The sequence below is a fragment of the Artemia franciscana genome, chromosome 2 (assembly GCF_032884065.1).
Source record: "Artemia franciscana chromosome 2, ASM3288406v1, whole genome shotgun sequence".
NCBI lineage: Eukaryota > Metazoa > Arthropoda > Branchiopoda > Anostraca > Artemiidae > Artemia > Artemia franciscana.
Genome location: NC_088864.1, coordinates 12,916,154 through 12,930,284, shown reverse-complemented (window position 1 = coordinate 12,930,284; position 14,131 = coordinate 12,916,154). Strand labels below are relative to the sequence as shown.

The following is a 14,131-nucleotide window of genomic DNA, read 5'->3' as shown; positions in this document are numbered from 1 at the left end:
AACCTAGATTTAATAAGTTTATATGTCTCATAATTAGAAAGAAAATTAGACTTTAGCCCCTCCCATCTCTCCATATACTGCTATCAAACAAGTTCTTGTCAGGAAAAAATCTGTGGATATTTAAGGTAATATAAATACTACTCGAGAAGATCCAAGGGAAGTGGCAAAAATAAACTCTGCAGCCCTCTGAAATTAATTAATGATCTGCTAATGATATTCATGAGAATTTTAAGTCCACGATGGGATCTATAGTCTGGCGGGTATTTAAAGTAAGAATTACTGGACACCATCCAGTCTTTCACTTAATATCTTACGCCTAGGTGAAGTAGCCGGCAACTGTCTCAGCCACATCTCTTGTAATTACTTCTGAGCCTTAATTGACCCCCGAGAGATCATGTTGAAAATGACTTCAAAAAAGGAAATTAAGACGTTGAGCAGGATCAGTTATTTTACATTTTACCAATGTAAGACTCTTAAACTTTTTAAAAACAGAGGAAATGACCCCAAACCCATGTACAAGCAAATCATAGAAACAAATCATCAATTCTATAAAATTTAAAGATAAAGAAAGATTAAAGATACTCCGATCGTAGAAGGCGCGAAGAGCATCGAATAGATGTTTCAGTTGCCGTCTTTTTTTTCTTTTTTTTTTTTTTTACAGTGAAAGGTAGCCGCCCTGTTACCCAGTCTAGCCGCAGCTGGAATATGATTACATGATCCCATGCCTTATATTACCACATAGAGCCTCAATTCACTGTACTACAATGGAGTTACTATAAAATTTAAGAGAACCTTTAAAATGATGAATACACTTTATCGTCTTTATTGGAAGTAGTACAGATAAACTGTCTATTGGTTTTCTCTCAATTTTAATTCACGTTGGTAGTCGACACACATTCAAACAATTAATAAAGCAAATAAACAGACTTACCGGACTCTAGCAAAGCAGCGAGACAAAATGAAATCATTTAAACACAATATGCGAGTTGCATGCGCAATACATTTAGAGATTATACGCTAACAAATCAAACTCTTTATGGCCATGGACGGTTACTAAAGTGTGATACGTGTGAATATAAGCTGAAACTCAAAAAGCTGACGTGAATAATGAAAATGCCGAAGAAAATAATTTTTATTGATAATGTCCCAAAAAGGAATGATCTTTACGAAAACAGTGAAATCCAATGTTTTTGAAGAAAAGGAGTAAACAGTTAATTAAAGAGTTGAGGGGAACATCCCCCCTTTTTATATGAGATCATCCTGAATATGGTTATTAAAAAACAAAAACAAAAAATAAGTTTCTCCAGTGAATAGTTAAGAACAACACTATCAACCCAAAACACCTTACATTAATTTTTGACACGATATAAGCTAAAAAGCAAGGTGATGAAAAAAAAGAAGAATAAACCGTTTAGATTTTTTATGACAAGGCTTCGAGAACGAAAGGACTTCTTTAGTTGTATTAATCTTTTAAAATAAGATTTTAAGATTTGGGATTGCAAAAGGCAGTCGGTGAATAAACACTTTTGACTACAAACTATCTGAAGCTAAGAGCCAAACTCAAGTGTCAAATAATATACAAATCAGTTTATAAAGCTAGCTGTACAAACGAACATAAAAAAATAATAAGAAGCAAAAAAAAATGTAAAGCATAAAGTGAAATATAAAGTTAGTCAAACAGGAGTAACAATAAAGGAAACAAGTCAAAAACAGGTGACAAAAAGCGAAAAATATTAAGCAAAAGTATAAAACACGAAACACAAAACTATAGCTTATAGTAAGTTGAAAGGGATTAAAAATAAAAAGAGGTAAGTTAAAACAAGCGACAACAAAAGAAAGAGACAGCAAAAGGGAGCAAAAAAATAAATACATAAAAGACACAGAAAAACCATATTTACTTAAGTAAAGATCTTAGTTTTATTATTATTGTTTGCTAGGATGTTTTATTATTAAAGGGAGAAATTTTGGGAAAACTTCATCAGTGCTGGTTGTAGAAATGGCAGATTCGGCAAAGCGTAAGCAAATGTCCTCAATGTCTTTAAGGATAGTAAGACATGAGACTTTAAATAGGAAGAACTATGTGTCCCTATGGTATAATTCTATAAATAAATTATTTAAACCTCTTTGCTCTCTACTTTCATTTGACAAAAGTTCTTTTCGATTATTTTATTAAATGATATTACATTGAAAAAAAAAAACAAATACGTTCTAAGTTTATATTGGCAAAACAAAAATAGTGGAGCCAAGAACACTCCTAACACATTTTTTTTTTCTTATGTGCCCTTGGTTTCATTCCAACATTGAAGACAAAGTAAGCAACAGAAACACACAAATATTGTAAAAGTTGTTTTTCAAACCCTTTTAATGTTTTATGAACGGAGACTATAAGTACACAAGCTTACTTTAATATAGATCACAATAAAATACAAAATGCTTATAAAAATTTATTTGACAATATCATGTTTCTTAAAAAACCAGAAACAAGTGAGGGAAAATTGTTAGATGTTTAAAACTTTACAGAAGTTTACAAACTTCTATTCTTCTGTTTATTAATCATGTTAGATGTCTGAACATCAAATCATTTCAGATTTTGCGCTTCTATTTTAAGCAAATGCACAAAATAAAATAGAAACGTCAATACTTTAGCATTGAATTTAGTAGGAAACATTTTTAGGAGCATAATAGACATCAGTATATATATATATATATATATATATATATATATATATATATATATATATATATATATATATATATTTACTCATTCATATATAATTTTCATTCATATATATATAGTAGGAAACATTTTTAGGAGCATAATAGACATCAGTAATATATATATATATATATGCTAGCTGTTGGGGTGGCGCTTCGCGCCACCCCAACACCTAGTTGGTGGGGCGCTTTGCGCCCCCCCAAGCCCCCCCGCGCGCGTAAGTCGTTACGCGCCATATTAGTTACGCGCCATTGTAGTTGTGTCCCTGTGTCCCACCTGTGAATATAGATAGATTTATATATGTGTTTCAAACTACGTAAAAATTACGAATATACAACATTTTTGGCTTTCCCACTACTGGGAGCTTTCCGTTTCCAATCGCCAGCAATTGATCTGAAAATGTTTGACCAGAGTCATCGTTTTGCAATCGGACACGCATATTTGTAGTTAATTTTAATATTTTTACGTGTGCCCATAAATTAGAATTTTTCAGGCAAGCATTCATTTCGTCTGCAGGAGTTAAACTACGTAAAAATTGCGAATATACAACATTCTTGGCTTTCCCATTGTCTGTGCATATACAAAGCCGTATGTACTAATAATGACGTCATATGCAAACGCTCTTTTTACAAACAAACAAACATGCATACACACAACTCGTTTTTATATAGATAGATAGATAGGTAGATACAATACAAATTAACTGCGTAAAACTTGCGAATATACAACATTTTTCGCTGTCCAATTGTCGCTGCATATAAATAGATTGTCAGGTTTACCGACCCTCGAACATGCAACGCACAATTGTCCATGGGAAAAACAATCAGTATTAAGATCTATACCACATTTTTCTAATGATTGACCTTGAGCTTTGTTAATGGTGATTGCAAATGCTAATCGAATTGGGAATTGCAATCTTTTAAATTGAAAAGGCAGATCCGTTGGAATCATGGGAATGCGAGGAATAAGAACAGCCTCACTCTCAAAAGGCCCTGTCAAGATTGTGGCCTCTATTAAGTTTTCCATTGTTTTTTTTTACGGCAAGTCGCGTGCCATTGCAAAGCTTTGGTGGGTTGATATTTCTTAAAAGTATTATTGGTACGCCTATTTTTAGTTGTAGCACGTGTGGTGGAAACCCTGAAAGATCTATGGAATTTAAAAATTCAGATGGATAATTAACCGCTTCATTTGGTTCCAAAACTGTGTCGACTGACTTGTAAAGGACTGCCTGGTCTCGAATCTTGGTCAAAACAATATTGTTGATTTCGTGGACGTCTGTATTTTTGGGTGCGAGAATCGCTCTTTCACTTAGCCATTTATTATTTTTATAATTTTTTAGAATATTCGGAAATACTTTTTCGATCAATTCATTTTTGGACTTCACTAAATTACAGAAATCAGCAGGTAGTTGTATACGTCCTGAAATTTAGTCTATCGTATCATAAATGTCTTTTTGTTCCGATGTTAACTTGGAAATGTTATTTTGTACATACGACAATAGATCATTCGTACTGTAACTTTTTTCACGATCCAATTCTACACATGTCGAAACAGCAGCGATACGGTTAGGTGAAGGCATTCCCAAATCCTGAAGAGGTTTGTTTGCCATACGTACGCACAAATCTTCTATAATAACTAAAGTGTAGTTATAAATTTCTGATGTAAAATTTAAAGTCATATCTGACGTCTCTAACTGTTTTCGATGGAGTATATCTTCAGACATTTTTGACTTATATTTTTCCCATAACTCTGTAGGAGCTGATGGAGAGCAAGTTGTTAAAATGATGCCAAACAATGCACGAATTTGACTTGGGGTTGACGTTTCGCACTAATGGGGAATATGGAACAACCCACTGGTTATCTACTTCGATGGTGGTACCGTTGCCATTGTAGGTTCTTCAGTCATTTTACAATTAGAAATTTCTCTTTCAACGATCTTCTTACAATTAAAAATTTGTCTTTGAACGATATTCTTAAATACCTGTGTCCTGGTCGTCATTTATATTCCCTGTGTCCCGGTCGTCATTTGTGTCCCGGTATCCCAGTCTGTAATTTTTCTTTGAGTGTCCCGGTTGTTATTTATATTCCCTCTGTCCCGGTCGTCATTTGTGTCCCGGTCTGTAATTTCTCTTTGAGTGTTTTTTCTTTTTAGTTTTTTTTAGTTTTTTACATTTTTTCTTTTTTCAGTTTTCTTTTTCTTCTTTATTTTTCAGCTTCACTATGAAATACATATCGCCGAACCTTTGTTTTTTTAACTAAAATCTGGTAGGCATTGATGACCTTATCCGAGTCAAAATCCCAAACCCAATCATCATCGCTATCATTTTCAGTTTTGATATGTTTTGACTCTCGCTGTCCAGGTGGATCTTCATCTAACTGCGCGGTTTTGCGTTCTTTAGCCTCAAGCCTGTTTCCTTGCTGTTCTTTTGATTCCTCGGCACGCTTTCTTTTCTGACTTTCTCTATCAGCAGCAAGTTTTTTGGCATAGACTCTTTGAGCATCTTCATCGGCTTTTGCCATTGTAAGTTCATCAGTCATTTTAAACTTAAACATTAATAGATTTCTACGTGAACATATATGTCTTAAATATCTTTAATGACGTCACCGTCATAGCAAAAATGACGACAACTAACTTCATGACGTCAGCCGACACAGAAACATGACGTCACCTGATCCACAGACAGACACACAGACAGACAACTTAATTTTATATATATACTAGCTGTTGGGGTGGCGCTTCGCGCCACCCCAACACCTAGTTGGTGGGGGCGCTTCGCGCCCCCCCCCAAGCCCCCCCGCGCGCGTAAGTCGTTACGCGCCATAATAGTTACGCGCCATTGTAGTTGTGTCCCTATGTCCCACCTGTGAATATAGATATATATATATATATATATATATATATATATATATATATATATATATATATATATATATATATATATATATAAATATATATATATGGTTTTAACTACGTAAAACTTGCGAATATACAACATTCTTTGCTGTCCCATTGTCTTTGCATATAAATAGATTGTCAGGTTTACCGACTCTTGAACATGCAACATATAATGGTCCATGGGAAAACAATCTGTATTCAGATCTATACCTCATGATTCTAATGATTGCCCTTGAGCTTTGTTGATGGTGATTGCTAATCGACCATTCCCTGTCCCGGTGTCCCGGTCGTCATTTATATCCCCCTGTTTCCCCCGGTGTCCCCGTTGTAGTTGTGTCCCTGTGTCCCGGTATACTCCCTGTGTCCCGGTGCTTTGTTGATTGCTAATCGAACATTCCTTTTGTCCTGGTCGCTTTCTCTTTGAGTGTCGTCATTTATTTTTTTCTTTTTTAGTTCTTTTAGTTTTTACCTTTTTTAGTTTTTTTTAGTTTTTTAGATGAAAATTTTTTTTAGTTTTTTCCTTTTTTTCTTTTTAGTTTTTTATTGGTTTTTACCTTTATTTTAGCTTATTTTTCAGTTTTTTCCTTTTTTTTAGTTTTTTTTTATTTTTTATTTTTTTGTTTTTTACCTTTTTTTAGTTTTTTTAGTTTTTTAGCTTTTTTACTTTTTTTATTAGTTTTTAGTTTTTTTTGTAGTTTTTGCCTTTTTTTTAGTTTTTTTAGTTTTTTTTTTAGTTTTTTATTGGTTTTTACCTTTATTTTAGCTTATTTTTCAGTTTTTTCCTATTTTTTAGTTTTTTTTAGTTTTTAGTTTTTTTAGTTTTTTACCTTTTTTTAGTTTTTTTTAGTTTTTTTAGTTTTTTAGCTTTTTTATTTTTTTTATTAGTTTTTAGTTTTTTTTGTAGTTTTTGCCTTTTTTTAGTTTTTTTAGTTTTTTAGCTTTTTTATTAGTTTTTAGTTTTTTTTTGTAGTTTTTGCCTTTTTTTAGTTTTTTTTTTTTGTTTTTTTTTTGTTTTTACCTTCTTTTTAGTTTTGTTAGTTTTTTTTTTTACTTATGTCCTGGTCGTCATTTATACTCCCTGTGTCCCGGTGCTTTGTTGATTGCTAATCGAACATTCCTTTTGTCCTGGTCGCTTTCTCTTTGAGTGTCGTCATTTATTTTTTTCTTTTTTAGTTCTTTTAGTTTTTACCTTTTTTAGTTTTTTTTAGTTTTTTAGATGAAAATTTTTTTTAGTTTTTTCCTTTTTTTCTTTTTAGTTTTTTATTGGTTTTTACCTTTATTTTAGCTTATTTTTCAGTTTTTTCCTTTTTTTTAGTTTTTTTTTATTTTTTATTTTTTTTAGTTTTTTACCTTTTTTTAGTTTTTTTAGTTTTTTTAGTTTTTTAGCTTTTTTACTTTTTTTATTAGTTTTTAGTTTTTTTTGTAGTTTTTGCCTTTTTTTAGTTTTTTCAGTTTTTTTTTAGTTTTTTATTGGTTTTTACCTTTATTTTAGCTTATTTTTCAGTTTTTTCCTTTTTTTTAGTTTTTTTTAGTTTTTAGTTTTTTTAGTTTTTTACCTTTTTTTAGTTTTTTAGTTTTTTTAGTTTTTTAGCTTTTTTATTTTTTTTATTAGTTTTTAGTTTTTTTTGTAGTTTTTGCCTTTTTTTAGTTTTTTTAGTTTTTTAGCTTTTTTATTAGTTTTTAGTTTTTTTGTAGTTTTTGCCTTTTTTTTAGTTTTTTTAGTTTTTTAGCTTTTTTATTGTTTTTATTAGTTTTTAGTTTTTTTTGTAGTTTTTGCCTTTTTTTAGTTTTTTCAGTTTTCAGTTTTGTCACCTGATCCAGTTTTTTCAGGTGACGTCACCTGATCCACAGATCCACAGATCCACACACAGACAACTTATTTTTATATATATAGATATATATATTTACTCATCCATATATAATTTTATAATAACGTCCACTCGTATTTCACTATGTACATTCATTTGGTGAGGAACATTTTTAGGAGCATAACAGACGTCAATAATATATATTTATATACTCATTTATGCATCATTTTGTAATAACGTACGATCGTATTTCACTATGTACATTAATTTAGTAGGGAACATTTTTAGGAGCATAATACACGTCAATAATATATATTTATTTACTCATTCATGCATGATTTTAAAATAACGTCCGCTCGTATTTCGTCATGTAAATTAATTTAGTAGGGAACATTTTTAGGAGCATAATACACGTCAATAATATCTATTTATTTACTCATTCATGTATGATTTTAAAATAACGTCCGCCCGTATTTCACTATGTACACTTCACTATTTACATCAATTTAGTTGGGTACATTTTTAGGAGTATAATAGATCGTCCCCTGAGAGCGGTTTTGTCGTAACTAAGGTTTTCAAAATTCGGAGAAAAACGACTTTGAAAATTTCACCTTTGCTTGAACTTACACGGTACAACCGATTTTCTTCGCAAATACATAAAAAAGGGGAAAAATAATTAGGAGGATCTCACAAATATGAGATGGAAAAGGTGAAGTTTTCATTAACAAAACTAGGACTGAAATGCAGATACGACAATCCGACCTTGCCGAAATTTTAGTAAAGTTAGATACGACAAAATGGTGTGGGCTGCCTATTCTTTTCACCATTAAAATACGACAAACGAGTTCTGATACAGCAATACTGTTTGAAAACGTATAAAAGTTACGAAAAACGTCAGAAACGTTGATTTTTAGTTGAGTTTCTTCGCTGGCCGCCATTTTGCTCCAATGGAATCCTCCTCTGGACAGGAATCTCGCGCAGACGGAGAGGCTTCCAAACGTTCAGTATCCCTCTTGGCCTAGTAGTACTGTTCAATCTTGGATTCAAAATACTTCTGATCTTCATTGGGGATGAACTTCGGGAGATACTTGACATCTTTGATTTTCACATCAGATAGATAAATATTTTTGCCACAAAGTTTGGGCAAAACTTTGAACCAAACTCTCTTAGCGTTATCCTGACGGAACTCAAGTTGTTTTACCTTTGAATACGGTGCCAACGAGTACTTGTACAGCTTTGCTGTCTTTTGAAGGTCAAAGAACTTTGACTGGGTCATTTGCAGGACATTAAAAGGACGTATCTTTCTAACTTTCAATAACTTCCACACCAGATCTAGTGGAGAAAACAAATCAAGGTGCTTTAGCCCCCGCTCAATAGTGCTATGTACAGCATCAACCTCCTGTATAGTCGAATGACCCAAATGACCTGGTAGTCGAATGACCTGAATGTGCAATAGAAGCAATTATTATATTCTTAAAGGACACAAAAAAAGGCATCAAGTGGTACATTCACTTTATTTGTAAGTCAATAATATATAATATCAACTGCGAAAGATTTACCGACAGGCTGCTCCATTACAAGGAAGCACTACCAAAATACGATCATAGCCAAGATTTATTCTCACCACTGATACGCACCAAAAATCATAACAAATCAGGTAGTTGATAATGTTAAATTATACTATATATATATATATATATATATATATATATATATATATATATATATATATATATATATATATATATATATATATATATATATATATATATATATATATATATATATATATATATATATATATGTATATGTATATATATATATATATATATACATATATATATATATATATATATACAATATACATATATATATATACATATATATATATATATATATATATATATATATATATATATATATATATATATATATATATATATATATATATATATATATATATATATATGTATATATTTATATATATAATATAATATATATTATACTCTTGGAACAAAATATTAGTCAATTCCACAAAAATAGGGTAACTGGATTCCTGTAAATTTTGTGTATGCCAGGCTTGTGCAGATGTAAATAATGTCCGTTTGGATCTCATTTTGAAACTTTTACCAAATCTTTTCTTCTTCAAAAGTGTACGTCGACGGAGTTACGACAAAATGCCTATGCAATTTTCCCATATGAGATACGACAAAACCGCTCTTAACAAAACGGCAACATGTGAGATACGATAAACGAAAAACTAAAACTGAGGCACTTCTAGTTGAGATTAAATAAAAAAAAAGGTTTTTTAAATGAAAGTAAGGAGCGACATTAAAACTTAAAATGAAAAGAAATTACTCCGTGTATGAAAGGGGCTTTTCCTTCTCAACGCCCCGCTCTTTACGCTAAAGTTTGACTATTTCTCTTAACTCTACACTTTAAAACAGTAAAAAACTTTAGCGTAAAGAGCGTCGCGTTGAGAAGGAGAAGCCCCTCTCATATACGGAGTAATTTCTGTTCGTTTTAAGTTTTAATGTCGCTCCTTACTTTCATTTAAAAAACTTGTGTTTTTATTTAATTTCTGAACGTTTTTGAATCAATGTATGTTTTGATTTTGGCTCTCCGCACAGGAATAATTAAAACGAAATTTGTATATTTTTTTTTTTTTTTTGGCTAAATGGCTTGATCATTATTTTGATCGAATGATTTTGAGAAAAAGAGCGGGGGAAGAAGCCTAATTGCCCTCCGATTTTTGGTTAATTAAAAAGGCAACTAGAACTTTTAATTTTTTACGAATCTTTTTATAAGTAAAAGATATACATAACTTATAAATTAGCTTACGTAAAGAACTTTTGTATTCTCGTGTTTTTATTAAATATATGAGGGGGTTTGCCCCCTCGTCAGTACCTCGCTCTTTACACTAAAGCTTAAATTTTGTCCCAATTCATTAAGAATGACCCCTGAATCACAAAAGCCGCAGAATAAATAGTTGAAATTACTAAAAATACTTTAGCGTAAAGAGCGAAGTATTAGGAGGAGGTGAGCCCCTCATATGGGTAATAATTTCTGTTCATTTTAAGTTTTAATGCTGCTACTTACTTCCAGCTGAAAAAAAAACTTTTTCATATTTATTTTTTCATTGTTTTTTTTTAAGTAATGCTAGTAAATCCTGCGCTCCCTTCATGGAAATTTTCTTCCCTCATGACAAATTCCCCGATGGAAAGTCCCCCCAGCATATCCCCCTCTTCTCAACCCCTGCCTCTAACCAAAAAATCCTCCTGAAAACGCCTGTACACTTCCCAATAACCATTACTATATGTAAGCACTGGTCAAAGTTTTGAACTTGTAACCTTCCCCCACACGGGGACTGTGGGGGAGTAAGTCGTCCCCTAAGACATAGTTATAAGGTTTTTCGATTACGCTGAATAAAATGGCTATCTCAGAATCTTGATCCGTTGACTTTGGGAAAATAATTAGCGTGGGAGGGGGCCTAGGTGCCCTCAAATTTTTTTGGTCACTTAAAAAGGACACTAGAACTTTTCATTTCCGTTAGAATGAGCCCTCTCGCAACATTCTAGGACAACTGGGTCGATATGATCACCCCTGGGAAAAAACAACAAAAAAACAACAAAAAAACCAACAAATAAAAACGCACCCGTGATCTGCCTTCTGGCAAAAAATATAAAATTCGACATTTTTGTAGATAGGAGCTTGAAACTTCTACAATAGGGTTCTCTGATACGCTGAATCGTTAAGATTCTATGACTTTTAGTGGGTGTTTCCCCCTATTTTCTAAAATAACGCAAATTTTTTCAGGCTGGTAACTTTTGATGGGTAAGACTAAACTTGATGAAACTTATATATTTAAAATCAGCATTAAAATTCGATTCTTTTGATGTAGCTATTGGTACCAAAATTCCATTTTTTTAGAGTTTTGGTTACTATTGAGCCGGGTCGCTCCTTACTACAGTTCGTTATCACGAACTGTTTGATACAATAAAATGGTCGACGGAATCGGGTAGAGCAAAAAATTGCGCATTAGATGGCAATCCTGGCTCCACTTCCCGAAAAAGTTGCAGATACGACAAAACCGCTCTCAGGGGACGAGATGTCAATAATATTTATTTATTTACACACTCATGTATGATTCTAAAATAACATCCGCCCGTATTTCACTATGTACATTTCACTATTTAATTTAGTAGGGTACTTTTTTAGGAGTATAATAGATGTCAATAATATTTATTTATTTGCTCATTCATATATGGTTTCAAAATGAACGTCCGCTCGAATTTCACTATGTAGCGGGAATTTATTTATTTTTTCGCTTTACTTTTTTGGGTAGCTGTGGAATAAACATACTCAATATGCAGCCAACCTACTAGTGACCTGTGATGAAACTACTGTTGGTGTCACATTGAAACATTTCATAAAGGAGTTTTTGGTAAAGATATGTACATTTCGATAAAAAGCCAAATTTATCCCAACATCCAAAGAAAGAAAAAAGGAGAGAATTTTATGAAAAAAGTCAGAAGATAAGAAAATATTATAAGTCACAGAAACGAGGACGGGAAAGGGGGGTGTCTAACTTTATGATCATCCCGGCTATTGCAAGGAGGCAAAATATTTCAATATATTAGGGAAATATAGATATTTCTTTTAGATCTTAAACTCTTTCAAATCCAAAATAAACGCTGAAACTGAACGCTTAGCTCATTTTGAAGACGGGAATGAATCTGGATATATTTGTAATAAACTATGGTATGTCTCCATGGTTACATGAAGCAATTTTGATATATATATTGATTTGATTTTTTCTTTTAGTGTCTTTTTCATTTTAGATTCTTCCTTTTTTTTTCGATAGTTGTGGTTTAAATTCTCTCCATTTTTCAACACCAAGGACGCCTTGCTTCAGTACTAGTTCCCTGAAAACTGAAAATATTGCTAATACTGTGACGTAACTGCACTAATGTTTAATTTCGTCATTGAAATTCTATGAAAAGACCAAAATTTATGTCAGCATTGTTATATTATCAAATAACTAACGAATTTTTTTTTTTTTTTTTAGAAAATTTGATACCGATAAAATAAAATACCGATAGTTAGTAACAATTTTTAATTAATATATTGACGATTCTATTGTTAACTCTTATGAAAGACTGTGCTCAAGAGGGTGCTTAGTTCCTCAAGAAGATCCTCGGTCAACTGTCTACATCTAGAAACAAATTGAACTGCATTTATCAGTATAAAGTGCATTTTGAAAATTTCTTCTTTTTAATACCTGCTAGGTTCAAGATTTTATATGCTTGGATTTGATTATGTGCTATGAGGAGAAGCAACTGTGAAGGCATAGCACAAACTTCAAAATTATCATGCACACAAACTGAAGCGTCTAAAACTATTTTGAAAAATGCCATTGTAGCATGCACAATTTAAGATCAAAAAATTTAAAAATCTCCTACCAAAAGATACCGGACAAAAACTAATAAAATTTTTCTACATCTAAGTTGCAATAACCTTTTTTTTTTTTTTTGGCTCGTTTGTGTTCAACACCTTAAGAACACATAATCAAGCTGCTTACCAAAGGGTTCATTTTATACTCTCATAATTTTGAAAAGAAGCAACATCAAAATGCTTGAGTTTTTGTTAAGGAATTATATTCTACGGAATAAATCTACTTTGTAAATGCAACTTTCAAGAGAATCAAAACTCACAAGAGTATCTTAAGCGCCATATTAATTGCTGTATTATTAATTACCATATTAACTGGTGAAATTAGTCACGAGGATTCAATACGTTCGAAAGCTTCTATACCAATTATGGAGAGTAGATTTTGTCTTGTCTTAATTTGTGCATAAGCAGGATCAAAAAACTACGCCTTCTTGTCCTTTGTTAACCTACTTATTAGTATTCATACGAAGAGTCCAAAACACACTTTCATTTCAAACCAATAGTGATTCTAACAGAGGAACAGGTATTGTTCAAACTTCAAGCAAAAAATTGACAATTGAGGAAGTTAGTTGAGCAAGGTTGAGAAAGAGGAAACCCTTCTCATAAACAATTACTATTCGTTAAGTTTCAATGATGCTCCTTACTTTCGGTTGAAGAACTTGTTTTTGTTCATTTAATTTCTGGCGGTTTTTTAAAACCATTCTTTTTTCCTGGAATTATTTTTTTTGAAATAGTAGGATTCTATTTTTAATAGGCTAATATAAGAGAAGAGGTTTATGTTTTTTTTTCAATAGTTCATCGGTTTCAAATTTTTACACAAAAATCATTTTTGCCCCATCATGGAGATTTAAATTTTTCTTTCTTTTTCCAAATCAAAACAAGAAGTTAATAATGGTAAAAAAGATGAAACAATTTATAAGCCTAATGACCTTAGATAAACTTTCTTTGTATAGAAAACTGCTGACTAATAATATAAAAAAAAAACAATTTTCAGTCCTTCTTTTACAGAAGCGACTTAACCTATCCAGCTTTAAATTTTCGTTATGCCCCCCCCCCCCCCTTATCAACTAAAAACACAACTTTCAGGAGAAAATTAAAAGTCTAGGGTTCTTATTTTCTTGATAAAAAAAAAGAACGGTTTATAAGTATTTAAGGTATTTTTTGCTCCTTGTCCGTCAAACCGGTCGGTATTGTTCAACAGCTACTTCAATTTAAAACAGATATTTTGAATTTTAGAATATGAACAATTTCATATGTTGA

At 31.7% G+C, this 14,131-nt stretch overlaps 1 protein-coding gene across 5 annotated transcripts in view; it reads right to left on the bottom strand.

Moving 5' to 3' along the window:
- Window positions 1–14,131, bottom strand: part of LOC136037489 (anoctamin-5-like) — a 96,507-nt gene that overhangs the window by 31,826 nt on the left and 50,550 nt on the right. The window lies entirely within an intron of this gene.